Source organism: Lepidothrix coronata, unplaced genomic scaffold (assembly GCF_001604755.1).
Source record: "Lepidothrix coronata isolate B3197 unplaced genomic scaffold, Lepidothrix_coronata-1.0 Scaffold69, whole genome shotgun sequence".
NCBI lineage: Eukaryota > Metazoa > Chordata > Aves > Passeriformes > Pipridae > Lepidothrix > Lepidothrix coronata.
The window spans coordinates 2,081,510-2,102,841 of NW_016690249.1; the positions used below are offsets into that span (position 1 = coordinate 2,081,510).

General features: G+C 39.7%; 1 protein-coding gene across 1 annotated transcript in view; it reads left to right on the plus strand.

Moving 5' to 3' along the window:
• The first annotated feature begins 5,280 nt into the window (after positions 1-5,280).
• Positions 5,281-21,332, plus strand: part of FRY (FRY microtubule binding protein) — a 236,177-nt gene continuing 220,125 nt past the window's right edge. Inside the window, exon 1 of the mRNA XM_017818584.1 lies at positions 5,281-5,356. The gene's annotated coding sequence lies outside the window, so the exon portion shown is untranslated. The remainder of the gene's footprint in view (positions 5,357-21,332) is intronic.

The following is a 21,332-nucleotide window of genomic DNA, read 5'->3' on the forward strand; positions in this document are numbered from 1 at the left end:
ACTCCCTTTGCACTAGAAAAAATGACAAAGAAAGGCAAGCAGCCACAGAGAACTGCACCGAATGCTCGAGTCCTTTAGAGGGGACAAACAATTACAGTTTTATCTATTCAGACTTTGGCAACCGATTTCTACCTTTTGGTTCCCCTGCCAGAAAAATCAGTATAATTAGATGCAAGTGCACAGTATGCAGTTTGAGGAAGGCATCTGAAGGGTGTGTAGGCATCTGAAGGATGGTGAATGCAAGCACCTCAAGACAGTGCCTCCCTCCATGAAAAGATTAAATTTCAAATTATTCCTCCATTGTTCCCCAAGGACGAATCTCCATGTGGCACGTTTTGCAGCTGGTGTTTTGAAGTCATTGAGCATACTCCCCTCCTCACTTCTGACAGATGTCAAAGTAGCTCCACCATCACCTCCCATTCAGTCTGTCCACCCTTATTCCAACTAATGGAAACTGGCAGAGCTCAGTTCACAGATCTCATGAGTTAGTTGCCAGAGTCCTGCCTGAAATCTCATTGTTGGAATAAGACACTTCTGGACTAAAGACTCTGCAAAGAAATACAAATTTTTAAAAGGTAAGATCTGTTCCAGATATTGGAAACAACTAAGACTGTATTTAAGAATGTAGTTTCTATGCATTCCCATGATCCTGGCCTTCAGTGAATGGAAACGCGATTTTCTTGAATCTAAATAAAAAAAAAATGGACAAGCTCTGCTTAGTATAAAATGATGTAATTGTAGATATCTATACTTCATTTAAAAATAGTTCTCTATCAGGAGACAAAAGAAGTGTCAGCTCTTAGCACTAACAAATTCCTCTTTTATCTCTCTGCTACTGTAGCATTTGTTAACATAGGAAAAGGAATTTGCAAAATCATGTATTTAACAGAACTTGTCATAACTGAGCAAAAAGAGTTGACAAAAGTGTAATGCAACAATTGAAGAGCACTTGTTCTCTGTACACTTCAAAAAAGCAGGGAAGCGTCAAGCAGAAAAGTGCTTAATGCCTTTTCCCTGCCATCATATCAAATAATTCAAATTTGATAGGCTTGAAATTTTCTGAAAGATTCCCTCGTCCTTCATTGTTGATAGGTCATTAACTGAAGAAATGAGAAGAAGCAGAAAAGTTGGGTCAAGAAAGCCATGTTAGCTGCTCGGAGCGTTGCTCTCTCTTACAAAAGACACTGTGACAATATTCTGTTCTCAGGTGTATGAAAAGGCCCAAACTAGGAAAGCTATTTGTTATTAATATAATCAAATGAGTAAATTATCATTTGCAACTCTGGAGGATTTTTCCAGACATTCATTTTAAGCCTGTTTCCTTGGAAACTGAGAAATGAAGAAACCAAATGAATCCAAATTGCCCTTGCGTATCACTCTATGTCAGTGTACAAAATTCTGTCTTGTTAAAAGTTGTCCTATAAAATTTCTGTGATGTGTGGTTTCCAAATATCTGTTAAGGCATCAAAATAGGCATTTTTAAAGACAAATGATGTAGAGATCAAATGGTAAAAATATTCAGCTTCCTACTCTAAAATATACTGAGCTTTAGAGAGCTTCCAGACAAACCACATGATCTTTACAAGTGTGCAGGCCACTTCATTAAGTGACAGTCCAGCTCTCAGCCCTGCAGCCAGCATGCACACCTCGTGAGTAATCATTTCAAGCTGGAAATTCAGCCTTTGATATCCTTGTAGGAACAAAGGGATTCTAATTTTCTTGCAAGTGACTTAAGTATTGTTATTTACTATTATGAAGAGCTATCATTGTTATTATATAAATTATAGAAAATAAGGCCAAGAGTTCAGATATAGTCCATTTCCTTCCTCTTCCATGCAGTGGCCTTTTGTGCACAGATTCCAGTTCAATATTTCCTCCACATCAGCTTGTCTCCTTTACAGTGTCCTTCGACTTTCCACTTAATCCCCTCTGATAGTGGTCCTCACATTCAGCAAACCAATACTTTTTCCCAGCATACCCCCATAGTACGTTCTTCAACTTCCTTTCTTGCTTCTCCTTCAACACATTTTTATTCCTTTTCTTGCACCACAGTCTTTTCTCAGCTCACCTGTCTCCATCCTCCTTATCATTCCAATCTCTTCCCAAAGCAGCCTCCTCTTCCTATCAGCTATATCCTGCTGAAATCGTTTAAAACATTATTGGCATGAAAATACTGGGGGGTAGGGGGATGGCACTTGAGTGACACATAATTAATGCTGGCCCTTTTCCAGTCACTGTCAAACACATCACAACTTCACTGTCAACTCCCTACTTTTGTCTACTTCTAGTATTTGTCAAATATGGGACAAAGGAACATAGGACATCATGGGTTTCAGCCTTTTTTAATAAAATTAAGTATTTCAAAGAGTAATAGATAAATAAAGCATTATGTTGTCATAGCCCCATCCTTCTACACCCAAAGGACAGGTGGGATAGAATTGCCTTCTATAGGAAGTCATTGGTTCTCAAAACTGATTTCTACAAACATTAGAAAACCAGATTTTGTCTAACCTGTGGTTTTAAGAACTATCCTAATTAAATATAATCACAAAATCTAGCTATTCTGAAGACAAAGGGGCTCTCCCAGTCCTTTTTAAGTAACAATTTTCACTCTGTTCCTTTTTTTCCCTTGAATGGTAGAAATTTCGTCCCAGCATGCACACTCCCCATCAGTCACGTAGTGGCTCAGCTCTATTGGCTAGTGTACTCCAGGAAATCAGACAAGATTTAATTTCTTGCCCTCTAGGAGATGAATATTGTGTACATAGCCTTCAAATTCTTGGTTCCCAGTAGCTTTTAAAAGTTGTGTGTAGAGATTTAATTGGGGTTCTCATGCAATGTTACACCCCTACAAAATTTCAAGATGCCTTCTAAGAGCTTAGTCTCAACCTATAAGATGGCACAGCTTTTCCTGTATCTCCTCAGAATGCCCTTCAGTTTCTGTTAATCATAACCTACCTTCATTAATGAATTGTTATAAAGGGCAAAATCTAAAATGAAGATTCTGATTTTCCTCATAAAATAATCCCCAAGATACGAGTCGCTGTAGATGAGATGCCTCCAGACCAAACAACTGACCTTGTGCAGAGTAGAGGGATGCAATGAGGAACACCGTAAAGCTGATTAATCACGAAAAGGAACAGAAAACATGAACCGACAGTAAGGGGAATACTGATTCTCAGTGTATAAGTGTATAGGTATTTATCACACAGTTTTCCTACAGAACATCAAAGATGAGATTTTAGGGAAGGCTGAAGCAGTGAAGTAGCTGATGGTACAGAAAACAGTGTTACCTCCTCACTCTGAACACTCTGACATCGACCCAAAGCATTTAAGAGCTTGCACTGCAGAATGCCAAGAGCACTAAAAGGCAGGCAGAGGTCTGTTACCCCACTCTCCCCTAATGGCTCTGTGCTGCCTAGCAGTTAATGCACAGCACAGATGGTGTACAGATGATGTATAGACAACAATACCTACTTTTTCACCAGCCTGTGACACCCTGTTAGATATATCCTTGTTGGATAAAGAATTCCCATTCATAATTACTGAGATTCAAGTGTTTTAAATGCAAAACTAATTGCTTTGAGTTATATGTTTTATTTCACACAATAATTTAGTTTCCACACAGGTGTCTAACTACAATATAACATATGCTTTATAGTGGACAACAAACTAACATGAGTCATACATGGTCCAGTTTTAGCCTGGAATCAACTCAAAACAATGCGGGGCTTATCTGACTATTTTGTTATTCTGTCCTTTTGCCTGACAAGAAAAGCTCCTCACAAATTTCGAAGCCTTTACCAGTTTCACAAGTCAAGTGGAGAATTGTGATACAAATCTCAAAGACACTATATGCTTTGAAATTTCATGAGAACTCAGAGTAGAAGAGACACCCCAATTAGTCTCTCCACTAATTTTACAGTTTTACTTGAGCCTCTTACTAATTTGGAAAGAGTAATGACATGTCTCTTGACAGCTCTGTACATGGCTGTCAGCCCAGCACAGACACAGTTGGTAAAAACTAGAGGTGACTTTGGCAGGAGGAGGAGATGCAGAAGATTCAATGGAAGTAAATGGGGAGAACAAACATTCCTCCCTAAGCAACCAGGCCTCATCAGCTATGCTGCTTAAAGAACAGTGTGTTTCTCATAGGAAAAAGACACCAACCTGCTTTAACAAGCCTATTTGCCTAAAGCCGAGTGGAAGTTGATATATATCTTAGTATCTTACAGTTGATAAACTTTTTATTTCCCAAGCAAACACATTCACCCTTATAAGAACAACATACTCACAACTTGTCTGCATTCCTACCTTTATTCCTCAGTATTATTACAAATGATCTAAAGAAACATGAACAGGTTTAAGTCTTTCCTCGTTGACTTCTTTCACATATACTGTCACCTTGCAAGTTACCTGACACTGCAGATTAAACCCCCATCCTTTACCAGCCCCTCAGCGAGCAGCTAATGGAGTGCTGTCCCCCCGGGATGCCTCTCAGCAGCGAAACCGCGTTTCTGCTCCCCCCCATCACAGCGCAGGGCACTCATTGCAGCTTCTCCTTTTTCGGATTTTGCTTAACCCTTTCTGACTCATTTTAGACCCGCACTCCAACCAGGACTTCAGTTTAAGACCTCTCTGCTGTCAGGTGATACCGGCACTGCCTTTTCGCCGAAAAACCTCTGTTTTATACCCTCTTTTCTGTCTCGCACAGAAAAGAGCATCTCTCCTGCCGGGCGGGGTTATCCGACCCGGGACACTCGCTGCGGAGAGCGGCGCTGGGATCGTGTAACAGAGGGAACTCGTTCGGCCTGCAGCCGCTCCGGGCGCTGCCAGTCGGGCTCCACAGCCCCACCGCCGGGCTCCTGCCATCTCCTCCCCAGAGAGCGGCGTGATCCCGGCCGCCTCTCCCGGGAAAGCTGCCTCGCTTTCCTGTCGCGACGCCGAGGTCGCTCCGTGTGTCAGCGAGGGGCAGAACGCAGCCGCGCCCGCCGTGCCCGCCCCGCGCCCGGCCCGGCACAGCCCGGCCCACGGCCCCTCTCGCCTCCCGGGGCGTCCCTGCGGGGAGGAGCCCAGGGAGCGCCGGGCGGGGCGGCGCGATCTCGCCGCTGGCTGGGACTGCCCGGAGCCGCCTCCGCCTTCCCCTTCTTCCCCCGCTCCCCCAGCGGCAGCGGCGGCGGCAGGACCCAGGTGAGAGCGGGGCGGTGCCCGGCTGTACAGGGGGAGGGCGCAGCCGGTGGCGGCGGCTCCCGATGGCGAAGGAGGGGCCAGAGGGAGGGAGGGAGGCCGGGCTCAACTTGACAGGAGGGAGGGCGCGAGAGAAGGAGGCGCCGGTGGCTGCGCTCGCCGGGCGCGGGTGAGTGAGTGAGCGGGCGGCGGCGGCGCGGGGAGGGGAGCGGGCGGCTGAGCTCGGCGTGTCCCCGACGGATGGCGGGCGGCCGGAGTGGGGAGGCGGCGCTCGGCCGCGCCCCGGCGGGCGAGGAGAGAGGCGGGGACACCGGGCAGTCCCCGGCTCCGCTCCGGGGGTTCGCTGTGGCGGCGGCGGCGGCGCCTCTTCCGTCGCGGCGGCCCGGAGGAAAGTTTCGGGGATGCTGGTGAGGTGGAGGCTCCCCCTTTCCCTCCGCCGCCCCCCTCTCCGCCTCCCTCGCGGAGCCCAGTCGCCAGCCGGCGGCCGCACGCCCTGACGCCGCCGCCGCTCAGCGCCCGATCGCAGACAAAGCCGCCGCCCCACCTGCCGCCCCGGCCCCCTCCCCGCCCGCGGCCGCCACGGGGACCGGGCCGGCTGCCCTGCCGGGGACGGGCGTGGGGAGCGACACTGCCCCGCCGAGCGCCAACGAACTTATTTTTAGATGTGCCTCCCATCACAATGCGTCTTAAAAATAGCACGGTTCTTATTTAAGGAGTGGGGGAGAAACTGGTTCTGGAGGCCTCGTGTTGTGATGTGGTTTGGGGGTCGGGTTTTTTTAAGCCATTTTTTAGAGAAAAAAAAATGTTTCAGTGGTACAGGTAGCTGTGGGACGGTTAATATCCACAGGTGCACACAGGATGCTTTCACGATATCTTCATTAAGGTCACCCCTTAAGCGTGTCAACAAAGGTACTCATGGCGTTATCCTCCGCAGTGTGTCTTCAGTGTGAGACGCGAGGTCTTATGTACGTGCCCACCTAATTCATGCAATACTTTTTATAGAGTCACTCGAGCTTCTTTGATCTGCCGTTTCCTTCATTTTCTGCCCGGTCACTTCTCTCTGGAATGCCTGCAACATGTGGGTGATGCAGACTGAAGGAGTAATAATGAGCTGCAACTATCAGAGCTGTTTATTATTTTGTAAATAAATATTTTGCTTTTGTTTTAGCTACTGTATCTCAGCTGACTCTGGTGACAGAACTACCATAAAACAAATGGGTCTTATTGCACCAAATGTGTAATCATGATTGCTCACAAAGGCGAATTTTGATTTTTTATTTTAAAGCCACTACAGATATATGGGAAACTTGTGTAAAATTAACTGTAAATGCAAATGGAAAATTACATCTCCAGTAAGGAAAGGAACTTAAAAGGAAAAAGCACTGAGTCGTAGAGTGTTTTAGATTGGAAAGGACCTCTGGATGTCATCTAGTCCTGCCCCAACAATCAAAGCAAGTCCAGTTGTATAATGTTGCTCAGACCTTGTCCAGGTGAATTTTGAGTATCTCCAAGAATGAAGATTACACAGTTTCTGTGATTGTGGTGGTGCCAGTGTCTGACCACCTTTGTGGTGATTTGTTTTTAAATCTATTGGCAATTTCCTGTTTTGCAATTTGTGTTTCCTCTTATCCTGCCACTGTGCACCTCGCATCCATCCACGGGTGATCATAGTCATGTACATCTGTAGTACTAGAAGTTAGCAGAAACCATGCTAGTGTTTTGGACCAAATAACTGATTGCTTAATGACATCATTTTAAGTATGATTGCTAGATTTTATTCTCATAAATTGGAAATTTATTTTTCCCAAGCATTTGCTTAACATTTCCTTTTTATTTGAATGTGGTTTATAGCGCATTAGCATATTAATTTAAAATGTATAAACACCTTATGAAAACTATTTGTTGGTGTTTTTCTAAAATCACAAAAATGTCTCAAATAATTTACCCATCTCTCAGTTTGAGACAGTTTGCTCCCAACTTTTTCTAGAGTCTTTTCACCATCAACAGTGTCATATAGGCTCTTGGAATGACAGTGTGTCTACTCATTTTAGTAGAAAGAAAGCTTTATGGCTTTAGTCTTGAAATAGATTTTCCTAGAGAAGGGATGTGCCTTGAACAATACAGTGTAACCTATTATTACTGAGAAGTTGCCTTTGTACTATGTGTAGGTATTGTTTAATGGTCTGGAGAAGCCTAGGTTTATATTTATGATGCTGTTGATGTGGGAAATTATGTGAGCACCTTTTTTTTTTTTTTTTTGTCCAGCAGGCAAATTTTGGGCTGTGCAGAATAAAAATTTGCATGTTATCCACCATGACATATGACTGACAAAATTATTTGGTTTTTAATTTGCATAAATTCTTGGATGTTGCTGATAATATCTCAAAAGCATTTGTAGTGTGACTTATAGTATGTCACTTCTAGATGTGTCTGAGTAAAATTTCAAAACATTAGTATGATGGTGCTTAATAGCTAATGCTTCTGAATAACTGATGGTTTTCATTAGAGCCATATCAAATAATTTATTAGAAGCCATTTGAATGACTGGCTGCACTGAATTTGATGATATTTAGAATTGTTTGATAAATAATTTAACTTGCTTTTTCAAATAACAGCTGCTATTTTATAATGATGGGAACACCTGATGTACTTACACTCATTGTCTTGTATTAATTGTGGTGGGCTTCCATTCAGGAAGAAATCAATCATATGTTTGGCGTTTTTTGGGGGGTTGGGTTTTTTTATGGTGTGGTTTTATATTATTTTATTTAGTCCTGTAATGCCTGTGTGAGTCTTAGATATTCCTGACATTTATAAATCTCTTCTGCAGGCTCATTGAACTCTAGATTATGTATTTGAGATTTTAAATTTTACCACTACAAATATTTTAGGGCTTTAAAAATGATATTTTCTGTTTCAGAAGTTAAGTGTTTAGTCCATTTATGCTTTTCTCAGTTAGCATTTCCTGTTAGCATGTCATATGGTAAAATAAATAAATTAATGTCCCATTGCTCTTCTGTAAAGTAAACCTTTACTGGGGGAGTATAAAGGCTTTTATTTGATTTGACAGTATTTGAGAATGACAGTTTATCTTGGACTGTTAAGATCAAAATCTCAGAAGAGGAGGTCATCATATGTCTGCAAGCAGATATTGGTAGCAGTGATTTGTATAATAAATTTCAGTTTGAATTTGGACAAAAAAACGGGAATGCACTTGTTAGACTCATGAATGGTTTGCTTACTGTAGCGCATACAGAAAGGCTATCACTAACTTGAACTTTATTGTTATAGGACAGAATTTCATAATGCAGCTCATATGCTTTTAGTTTTATGGCCCAGAGGACTGAATGTTGGAATAGCTGTGCTAAGTTAAACCTGGGGTCTGTGACACTGACTAATAAAAGATGCTTCAGAGGGAACTGTAAGAACAAATGTGAGATAATTTGCATCCCATGTTCAAGGTGAATCTGGTGCTTTGTAGTTTGGAATTGGCTTAAAATCTGCATAATATTTAATAGCCTCTTCCGATGTTATTATGCATAATTATGGACATACTTGTTGCTGATGTAAGTAACCAGTTTAGATCTGTGGCTAATTTGGGGGGCATCTAGTTTATGCAGGTGTCTTATTTGCTTGCTTGTTGCCAGACTTTTTACAGACTCAGGACAAATATGTTCCACCAGTTTCAAGGAATGGGGCTAATGTGACATTCAGGAAAAAGAGGTGCTTCTGTGCACATGTTTATAGTTTGAACTGTAGTGGTGACAACACTCACCTGGATGTGAAACCTGCCCAGTTGCAGATTCCTTTTATGTTTGTGTTGGAGCAAGGTCTGGAACAGAGACTGCTTCTCAGAGAATGCCGTTATCCCCAGTTTGGAGGACAGTCTGGGGGTGTATCTCTCAGCTGCTGTGAAACTGACATAGAAACCGTGCCCGTACTTGCTAGTTAGGCCTTTTAGTTTTGGACTAGGAAAACTTGTGAAGTTTTGTGTTCCAACAGCTAAACAGCTGTCCCAGTGAGTACTCAAGTATGTGTATATATATACATACATATATATATATATATACTTCTTATGTATAAACAGCATGAACAAACAACAAAGACATCTGAAATGACCTGCTAGCGTGCTACATACTTACTTGAGTCTCCTGAGCTATGGGCTTGACTTTAAAGTGGGGGGAAAAATAGCATTGTTGTAGTGCAGTCTGTTTCTGAATATTGCTCAATCCCAGTATCAGTATCATCTTGAATGTGGGATGCTTATCATTTCCCATTTATTATAAGAGTCTGCATCTAAATACTGTTAGATTCTTTATATTGATGGCTTCTGGTAAGAATAAGTTACGTGCTGTGTGAGTATGTATTTATGAACTTGTCATTGTGTGGTGGAATGGCACCATTCAGTATTATTCAGTGAATATCTGAGAGTCTAAGCATAAATTTCATTATATTATTGCTTACGAATTTTTTCTGAACGTTATAGATTTCCCATGCAGCTCTGTGGAGGGTTTTGAATTGGTGAAATTCTTCAGTACCTACCATGAGCTCCTGGCAGGCTCCACAGTGTGTTTGGGAACTTAGGTGTTTTAACATTGATTGAAATTGCAGATAGTGCTGTTCCAAATCAGTGTTCCTTCAGCTTCTGTGTGAGATGGATGCCTCTACATTTTTTTTTCAATAAAGAAATCCATGATTTACATATGTATGCCAGACTGGCCCTGAAAGGAGTGCTATTGGTCCTGCTCGAGGCTTACCTCTCTTAGACTAGAAGCCAGTAGGCTGCTGTGTTAATCCGATGACAACTCAACTAGTTTAAGTGATTGGTTGCTAATATTTGTACTAATGTATGATTCAAACTCATTTTTCACAGAATGCTTTGTATTTGCAACATGACCACACGTTCTGTTCTCATCACTGCTTGCATCATTGCTGCAAGCATGAGACTGCTATAGATGGCAGTGTGAGGCTGGAGAACTTCTGGTGACTATAATCACAGGAGGTGAGAACTAAATTTAAAACCTGGATTTCTGTCCCTGGTAATTGAAGCTGCTTTCCCAATATAGCCTTGGTAAAAATCATAGCTTTCATTGACTTTTTGTTATATGATCTATGTCAACCAAGAAATCTCCTTAGATGTTTTAGGCAAATGTCTAAAAGCAGAGATAAAAACATACTAGGTGTTTACTCTTATACTTAAGACTCAATTCTTGCAAATTTGTACTTAAGAAAAAAGATTCTCATAAATCTCTCATATTTTTAAATGAGCTGGAGCAAAGCATATGTATGATATTACAAATAGTGTTACTAGTATCTATAAAATATTAGCCCATACTAGCTTTTTGTTTTCTTTCGGTTGTGTAAGAGCACAGATAATTAGAGTGCTTTGAAAGGAGTTTAAATACAAGTGTCAGTCATCATTGTAAATCAGTGATTGTTAGGATGTGGATTTATTTTATTTTTTGCATCACAGTACATGGTCTTCTTGGAGCAGCAATTGCAAGACCTTCATACCAGGCCATGACAGGGCATATGAATGTAGCATGGGATTCCAAGCTGGGGCACCTCTCTGTAGTAGGATTGGAACTTTTCTGGATGCTATGTATGTAAGGGAGTGGAAGACATTCATCAGTGCTATAGGATATTGCTGTCTTCTAAATTAAATAATAGCTGTATTCTTATTTATATAGAAATTGGTTTTCAAAGATAGGCTTTTTGCACAATAGATCCCTGATAAAGAATCTTTGTCTCAACTTGTGGAAGGCTTTATTTGGAGACAGAACACCTATATTCATTAACTGCAGGACTTTCACTGTGATCATTGTATGCATACCTGTCAAACTGCATGAAAATCAACACAGTGGAGTTTTGGTAGTTTGGGGTTTTTTTCAATTTATGAAATCAGCTACTACATCCTTTGTATTGTTTAGTATTTTCCTTCAAATGTCTTTACTAAAAATCTAATTCCATGCAAAGACAAAAATATTTTTAATAGATTCTTTTGTTCTTTGGAAAAAGTGCTGCGTACTTTTGTACTTAGGATAAAGAAAATAAAAACTGATACTTTCAGAAAGCAAGCTAATTTTCTTCTGCAGTAGAAACAGAATTGCTTGTTGAGACTGACAACCTTAGTATTGCTGGGCAAGAGCATGACTTCAGCCTCTCTACATGTGATGAAATACCACAAATGATGCTGCAGTTAAGTGTTGGCACTGAGGATAAAATGACAGACAATAAGTAACATTATTGTTTGTAATATAGCTGCGTAGACTGTTCTTAGGTGGGTAGTTCCATACATTGCTGCTTAATAAGTAATTTTAACAGACTTCACCAAATTCATCAGTCTCACTTTTTTTTAATTCCCTCACAGCCTGATGAGCTCTGAAACGAGTTAGAAGGAAAGCTGTATGCTAAAAATTGTTCAGATATTACTTAATGGATCTGGTTAGTTTATAGATGCACTTTCAACTTTGTTACTATTAAATGAACATTTTCAGTACCTTAAAACTCTACATTGTATATACATAAAAAGTTGTATGCATTGCTCTTTTGAGATATTTGTAGCAATACGTCTTCTGAGAGAGAGGGTTTTTTGGCTATTAATATTAATATTAATTGGCTATTAATATTTTCATTTAAAATTAAAAATAAGATAACATCATCTGCATTTTTCATATTGTATTTGCCTGTTTCTTCTGTCTCCTGATTAACTGTGGTCACCATTAACAGCAAGTGTGTCCTTTTGTGAAACCTGGAGTTAGTAAAGCTCATTTTCTTCTGAATTTTTATCTTACGGTTCATCTGATGGTTATGATCAATGGTTTTATTAGGTTGAAGGAGTGATAAGGTTTCTCTCCATGCAGGCTCTGCTAATGCGTAATATGATGTGAATCCACATTCCACCCTTTATCTCATTCAGAGCATTTATCGGAGCTGTTTGTCAGAAACATGTTCTTCACTTGGCCATCTGTTTCTGTAAAGCATGTAGCAATTTAACTACCTTTGAGGTTGCTATCCTGTCAAAAATCAGTAATATCTGCCAAGTGGTTGAAAACTATTGGGAGGGGAAGAGAGAGATGTTCGTAAACCTCGTGATCACATAAGCTTCTTAGCTTTAGCAAAGCAGACCTGAAATCTGTATTTTAATTATTCTGCAGCACTCGGGATTCTGATGCTCTCCTTAAAGAGATAAATCTCAAAAAAGAAAATTACTTGTGTATGAAAAGTTTAAAACATGTGCTGAAACTAGATAATATTTCTTGTAATGCCTAGTGTCAGTAGGAGACTCCTAAAAGTACTGGCCTATTTTTAATGAATATCAGACCCACTTATTTCCCCCTCATAAAATCTAAGGTTTCATGGATATTTTGAAAGCAGTAATAGCTACAGTTTATTCAGGCAAGACATTTTGATGAGTGTATATTTTACAGCTTAATGTCTGCAAGAGTTTGTACAAGGAGTGTGGAGTCACATGTAGGATTGCGTCACTTGTCAAGAATAAATAGCTTTAACATATACTGTAAATATAAAGCTCCTGCTTACCCTACTAGAAATACTTGTGGAGTCACATACTCCAACACAATGTTTGACTCAGTTTAAGTAGGGGTGGTTTTTATGATATGTTATTTCAGTTCTGGCCTGTTGCAGTGTCATTTAGCAATCTTGTCTGAAAGTCATATTACAGAAGTCATCTTGAAATTAATCCATACCATGCAAATAGGAAATTATCCTATAACAAATTAAAAGTCAATATATTGTTTCTTCAATTGCAGAAAGAAGAATTGAAAATTATATTCTGTCAATAATGATTAATCACAATTAAGCCTTGCAGTACTTTGAAGTATGCTATTGTACGTGCTGAACATTCTCAAGAGTTTAGTCTTACTGTAAAAACAGGGTATGAGAAGTGAAATCCTGACGAGAGAGAGAAAAAGAAAAGCAAAGATAGTAAAAATAAATGTAATTTCTAATTTAAGGAAAATTGATAGTTTGATATGAAGGCATTGAAGGGGTGAGATTTGGATAGAGACAAGATGAAAGAAGAACATAATAAAGCATAAAGGAGGAGAAATTACCGTTTATGGGAAAAGAGAAATGAAGGCAGGTAAAACCTTTTGAAAATCATGAGTGTCTCAGTAGAAGTACAGCATATACCTCTACATCTAGTCATTTGAATACATTCTTCAAAAAAGTCTGCATTATTCTATTTGCTGTCAGGCTGACTTTATTAATATCTTCTTTCATTTTATTGTATGATTTGTTAGCTGTAACTAATTTGCTAGGTGTAAATTACCTAGGCCTGAATCTTCACTTCTCAAAGTTTGTCTCTTGAGAAGAAAAAAAAACTTTGGAAGTATGTCCAAGCAGTGTCAAAACCACGTGAGAATTTTGTATATCCTTTTCCCTGCTTAGGAACAATACTGGAAGATTTATACAACAAGGACTTTCTATCACCACATAGCTTAGTAATGCCGCAGTGGTATTTCTTCCCCAGTCTAAGCATGGCAAGCAAAAAGACTTGCTAGACTACTGTTTACAGTAGTCTAATGAGAACACAGGCAGATGCCCTTCAGAACAAAACTAATTACTTTATGTTGCTCTTGCAGTTCATAAAATGCTTACTAATATCATCTCAGAATGTAAAAATACGTAATTTTTTTCCATCTTTGTATACTTACTGTATCTTGTGTGAAAACACTGCCATCATAAAAGGATGAGAGAACAGCTACCTATATATTTAGCCCTGACTGTTGTCTTTTGGGTCAGACTGAACATTTCCGAAAAGAGGAGAGAGCCTCAGTTACCCTCAAGGAAGCTATGATCCAACTGGAGCAGTTTTTGAGATATAACAAAGAGGAGGAAGGAGACAGCAAGTCAGAAGGTGCAGTGCAGGTAAAGGTTGGTAGATGGAGATGTGTAGGTCTGCCTCCAGCAGAAGTCAGTCCTCAGTGGCTACTTCTGTACCACTATGCCCACAGGTCTGGACCTGGACATGTTGCTAAGCTGACCTCAGTCTGGAGCAGCTCTGTTGTGGAGAGACTTAATTCAGGTCCAAGGGCAAGATGAGTGGTGAGCAGTATGGAGAGCTGGGGTTTGGTGCTTGGCCTGGCTTCTTGTGCAGTCTTTTGTTCTCTGGTAAAAGGTTTTTAGGGAGCTAAAGCTGTACAGGCTTATGCAAATACCAGTTTGTTAGTGATGTTATTTAGAAGATTATTGGTCCTCAGAGGAGACTGTGTAGATATTTTTGTCCTGAGGAAACGGCTGAAGATTGCTGGGCTGGAAGTTAGGTCCAGAGGAAGAAATACTTCCTGCAGGGACATAGTTATGGGTTAGATTTGGTTTTGAGCTTTTTTAATAGCATCAACTGGCAACAAACCAGCTTGAATTCTTGTGCATATATTGCTTAAGGTTCCTATTTTTGTATTTTAATAAAATACAACCTCAGAGACCAAAGCTATAGTTTGGGGGGGTCATCTTCTTATTTTCTCTCTTTTTTGGGGGAATGGGGAAGCAAGACTGTCTTAATCTGAATTCTTCACTGGATTTTAGCTGCAAGTGCTAATGCAATTTACACAAATAAGAGGCCAAAAGGAACAGTCAAGATCATATTCTTATCTCTGACAGATTGCACAGTGCACAAAGTTCTCTGTAAGTACAGGTATTTAATATGATGACATGATTGGCTTTTGCCAGCTTTCCACTGAATTTTTGAGTGAAATTACAATTTAAATTTATAAGCATATTTTAAGACTGTGGGTGGTTTTGTTATTGCATTTGATTATTATAAAAATGGAAAAGACTAAGATTTCCTTAGTTCGTATGGTCAAACCTACCAGTGGAAACAAACACTGCAGAAGGAGAAGGCTGCTGAGGCTGGCTGTTTTTCATTGTCTTTAGTGATTCCTATGCTATCTTTTTCCTTTCACTACTTTTTCCTTTGCCTTGTAAGTGTTGTTGTGGAGTCCTTTTTCCCTTAATAATTCTTGTCTAATAATTCACATGCTAATACCTAGCTTTGAAATATATAGTAAGAGGATATACAGTCCAGCTATTCACAAATGAGTCTCCATTCTTTGAACAATCTGATTATGTTCCCCATCCCTTGGGAGGATCCACAGTGCTGCCTCCAGGACTCTAGAACCAATTTGTGACTGATGAAAGTCTGATAGTCCTTAGGCCACTGAATCCACCTGAGAAGGGGCAGCATGTAAATGATGTCAGAAACAATCAGTAATATTATTACTCCTAATTTCTGCTACTAATAAAAGGTGAGGGAAAGGAAGAAATGGCTGAGCTGATTGTCTGTTGTTTTTAAAGACTTATCTAAATCACATAGGTGATTGTTGTTAATCTTTAATATGCCGTGTAAGCCATATTCAAGCATTGCTGTGGTAGGTAATTCTTTGTATACAGTTTGTGGGGCTGTATTTATTACAGTAGTGGCTAGAGTAGATTAAAACTATAGATTAATATTTTATTATCATAAAAACTGTGTTTGAAAAAGAGTGCAAAAGGCAATAGTTAAACTACTGCCTGTTGATAGAGTACTGTGATACTGTGCTGGATGAAAAGTTAATGTTGATATGATTGCAGATGGCAGGTTACTTTGCTTAGTGGAAATTACAGAAGATTCTGAGTAAGTTTGTGTTGTGTGAAATTCAATGTTGACACATATTAGGATCTACTTTGTCAGAAAAGGGAATAAAATAAAATACATATACACTGTTGGGACATCAGACTAAATATTCATCTGTGTTGATGACTTGATAGATAAGCTAGGCCCCAAATTACTTTTTTCCTGACCCAACCATATGAATAAGTTGTCAGAAAAGACATGAAGATCTCTGTTTACATGCATCTATTTGCAGTCGAGAAAGAGTGTAGAAATTGAAGTCAGAGATTGGCAGCAATGATAAATAGACTTTGGAAAACCTACCATGTAGAGTAAGATGGAGAATATTGGCACTTTTCAAATTATTCCACTTAGAACTGTATACAGAATAGTAGGCTTTATGAGGAAAGGGAATTGTGTATGTTCTGTCTACCCTTTTTGATGAAAGACTAAAGGCTGTGTATTAAAGTCAAAAAACTTCAAGGATGCAAGAAGTTCTTTTTAGAAGATGTGTCATTAGTTTGTGTAATTAACTGACAAAAATATCAGAACAGTGAGAAGATGCTGTTATTTCTACAACAAAGGATTAGATGCTTAAATGTAATATATGCATATGATATATAAATTACTTCAGTATTGTTGAAGTGCTTTCTGCTGTAAATCCTTGCACTTCAAAATATAAGCAAACTAGTTGGAACAATTCAAAAGACTCTTTCCCAATCCAGAACTGTCCACTGACTAATTTCTTGCACCTTCTGTCAAACCATCTGCTACAGGCTAATGAACAGACAGCATGCTGGATTAGATGTAGCACTTGTATGAGCTATTTTGATAGCTCCCGTGTTCCTTTCATTAGGAACTCTCTGATTAGTGAAGCTTAGAGTTAAATTTTTGAGGGCAGGGGTGGGCAAAGTATTCTTTCTGTGAGCTTCCGCACTGCAGGATACTGTTGACAGAGAGGAGTGATGAACCCACATCGCTGTTTTTGAAGCATGTTTCACTGTTTTCTTATAAGCCTTCATTTAGCAAAAGAACATCTCGGTAACCTCTGTCAAATGCCCATGGGAAGTAATGACTGAGTTGAGAGGAGTGCAGAGTTGTGCCCCTTTTGGGCTGGTAGATCTTCATAATTCCATACGTCATACATCACTCTGTAGTACACAGCAGACATCAGCTCTGGAGCTACAGCCTAGCTAGAACAAAACCAGCTTCATTGCAGACGTGTGTCTGTGAGGAGTCACCATCATCACCTCTCAGAGTTTCTTTCTGCTGTGGCTCTGAACATGATGCCACACAGTATAAGCCGCCACTGGCAGGCAGCTGGAACAACCACAAACCTGCAGCTAGAATGTAAAGAGTAAACTGGGGGATCCCTGAAGCAGTACTCAGGCAGAGGTAGACAAGTGGAGATGCAGGCACTGTTATGTTTTGGTCCAATGCTATGGAATCACTGGCCTGCGGTTTACACAAGTTTATCAAGGGTTATTCCCAGCTGCAAGTTCACTTGCGTGATTTACAGTCCTCCTCACTAGTCTTCTGCATTTTAATCCATTCCTCCTAGCACACACAAATATTATTTTTCTGCCAGCGGCAGACACAGATGTGTTTGAAGCTGTATACAGACTAGCAGAGAAAGTGTGATTTCTTTAATTAATTCCAACATATGCCCTTTTGAAGTATTCTTAGATGTGCTTCATAGGACTGTTTGTGAGGGATCCAATTTTACTTTGCAACGCAATCAGTCTTGCATTTGTCAGGATTAAAAAAAAGGTTAATGATGTCATTTAGTCACTGTTTAGTGATTCCTATGATTACCGTTGCAGTAGAAGCTGCTTGTAAGCATCAGAGATCCAGTACCAACAACAGCCGAATGGAAGTGACTGGTGTCCCAGTGTATTACCATCAAAATCATCAGCACTGCTGGTGGCTTTCCAGTCTCTAAACCTGCTCATGATCAAAGCAGAAGCCTGTCACTGAAGATGGGTGGGCCGCTCTAAGAACAAAAGAGCAGGGAAGCAAAGGATGCTCTCTTCCTACAGTATGGTAGCTGCAGGAAGAGCATCCTTTATGCTGCCTAAACCAGTGTTACAAGCAGCTGGACTGACTCTGGCCTATCAAGACTCCTTGCTGTAATCTTTTGCCATAGTATTTGCTCTCTTTATGCAATAATATTTGATTCAACATGATTGGCATTTTGCACGTAGATCAACAATGCAGTTCTTTTCTTTTGTTTGACTATTGTTTTTGATTAAGGGTTGAAGAGCAAGCATGCCCAGGTGTTCCTCAACACCTTAGGTGCTTCTTGGCTAGCAGCAGTTCTGGTGGCTTAAAATTTTTACCAGATCAACTATGACCTGTCATTTATGCCCCTGCGAGAAGATCCACAACGTGAAAAACCATTATGGACATATTAGAAAAATCTGTGCATTATGCCCACATGCATTGTGTTAATAACCAATCCTTGGAACTAATTAATTTTTTTCCCTGTCTGATATTCAGCCTATTATCTTTGATGTATTTAATGAACTTCCCTAATGCAGAAAGTTGTATATAGATAGTGCACAACCCAGAAAAAGCACTGTGGGTATGACTGATAGATCAACCTATTTCAGTCCATAGTTTCTGTCCTAGCATAACTTGAGTGACTTCACGTTTTCAGTATGCCTACTTTCAATAAGCTGATCAACTTAGTTTACATAACTCTCAAAGAGGGCAGGAGCCATTGCAGTTCATTTGTCATTCCTCATCTCCCATAGCTGTGCATAAATCCATGGAAGTTAAAAGTAGATTTGTGGACTCCCTGTACTTAATGTTACTGGCATGTGATCTCCATTTCATAACTGAAAAGGCTCTGACATCTCTGTGTAAATACTTATTTTTATTCTTTTATCTGTGGGGATGTCAATTAAACTCTGAAACTAAAGTTGACATGACACCAATCATGTGCATTCTGGTGACTACCTAGAGCGTAATATTGTGTAATGCAATTCTGTAGGGAGTCTCCTTAATTTTTACACAGCATATAACCAAATGAGCTAAGGCCTGTTCAAATTCCTTTTTCCTTGTTCTCTCTGTTTATTTACCAGCTTAGATACTTTAAAAACATTGGCAATTCCTGAAGCATATTCAAATTCCTTCAGTATTTGAGGGGAGGGTAACAGATTTAAGGATCTGTCTCTTCCATTTTCTGTCCCAAGCAAGACCATGAAAGGATAAGTCTAGTTTCACCCATGTGAGACCTGTATCCTGTGATACATCCTGTGAGACCTGAGACTTGTGGACCAGGATTTGCTGCAGCATCTCAAGCAGCACTGGATGCTTGTGTGTAGGAAACTTAATCAAGACCTTAATGCCATGTAAGAGGCTATAAAACTGTTACAGTATCCAAGAGCTACAAAATCCTATTAATTTCTGACATAAGTCTTCAGAAAAACTTGAGAAAAAATACTAAGGTCAGAAATTTTATGGCACTAGATGCTTTTAATGAGACTAGGAGCATCATTAAATGAACTTTTAAGATACAGGCTGCTCCAATGTAAGTCTTTTAAATTTGTCTGTGTCCTCACTACTGCTGGAAGGAACAATCCTGCTCAGCATCACTGAGTGCATTAAGCTTTAATAGCAATTTCGGCCAGGTCCAATTACCATGACAAATAATCTTTTAGATTAAAATCATCCTAAAATTTGTAGTGTAGTCATATCTATCTTTAAATAGGTAGTGTTTCTATTTTTGTTTCAACTATTTTATTTTTATTTAACTTCCATTTAATCTTATCAGTCAGAACCAGGAGGTACTGCATCCAGTAACTGTCCATTTCTTTTCTAAAAGATCTGAAAACTCAATTAAGTTTTAATTAGTGTGTATAGTGCAGATTGTGGTGGGTGTGTTGTTGATCTGAATTTTTTTTTAAATAAAGTTTGAAAATAAATCCACTCTAGCTTGCTTGATATGACCACACACTTCTGAATATCAGCTGTAGAACAGTGCTCTACAATTTGAACAAAAGAATGCCAATAGTGAGTCTTGATCATGGTACATATGATTCAGATAGTCCTGTGGATTTTGTTGCTGGTCAGATGGAAAGCTACATTAAGTGGGAAAATAACTCTTTCCAGCACAATCTTGTTTAATATTCATCATAAAATTTTTAGCCCTTAAAGAGATTATTGAGACTTAGCTGGTGGTCAAAGTGAAAGATAACATAGTATTTTTATCATAACAATGTGAAAATAGCCAAATTTGTTCAATGAAGCTTAACAATAATGTCTCATTTCAGGATGCTGATAGTACTTCCAGTACTTAGTATTGTCAGTGCCTGTGGTTAGGTTTTTATTAAAAAATCCTGCTTATTCGTTTGAATATTTGCTTTACCATTATAATTCAATTAGGAAGTATAATTTGAGTAGGTAGACTTGTACTATTCTCCTTTGAATCAGAGTTAGAACATGAGTCTAGACAATTGCAAGTTCAAGTTCTGAAACCTTATTGTCTTAATTTTGTTCTATAAAAAGTGAATTAAGGCAAGTGCTTCTTTATTTGTGCCCTGTTTATGGAGTTGTTCATTGCTTGTATTTAGGAAAATGACTGAAGCTTGAGAAAGAAAGCTTTGTCTTTTGTGTAGTATCCATTTTATGACTGGTACCAAATATTGAGTGCAAATGTGAACGTGCTGGTTGCCAGTCATATTCATGGAAAGAGGACAGCATGCACACAGGTGCTAGTTTAATTCTAGTGATAAACTTGCAGCAATGTTTCTACAAAAGTGTAATGGGAGGCATTCTCACATTAGTGTATGATAATTTTTTCCTGTGATATCACTTGTGAAGTCTCTCTGATGGCTGCAAGGCGCTGGGGTTCGTGTAGTAGTCTCTAGAGCAGAGGTACCACGTCAAGAACCTCCCTGCTGCAGCTATTAGCTTTGTTTGATATGTTTGCCAAGTGAGCTTGACTGACTGTGAGACCATCTCTTCAAACTCTTGTAGTCATAGCAAATTGTATTACAGTCTAAGAATACTACACTTCATTGCTGGGGTTGTAGTCTATGTTTCTGCATAGTGCAAATTGCATAGTTTATGTGTAAGGGCTAAGAATTGGCTCCTGAGATCATTTGGTGTACATGCTATCTAGCATATTAATGATGATATTGAATCAAGATTGTAAGTTTTGCCCTGTGTGTGGTCAGGATCATGCAGTTCCTGAGCAAGCTCTGAGGAGATCACTGAAAATTAGTGACTTAGGCAGTGTTTGAGCAGGAACAAAAAGCTGGAGGAGTTACACTGTTCAAGCTGAGCAGAACTGTCCTAGTGCCCTCTGTTGCTGGTGGAGCAGCTTCTGTTGCCTGAAAGATGTGCAAGGTACTTTTTATATCCACATATGAAGCATTATGGTGTGTATTGTGAGTGTGTGCATTGCTGGTGCTGACTCAAAATACAATATGGAGATGTGGTGACCTGGTCACTGACCGATAGGAAAAAGTATTATAAAAAATGTAACTACTTGCATTTTTCAGTGGTATTTGAGTCTGCAGCATTT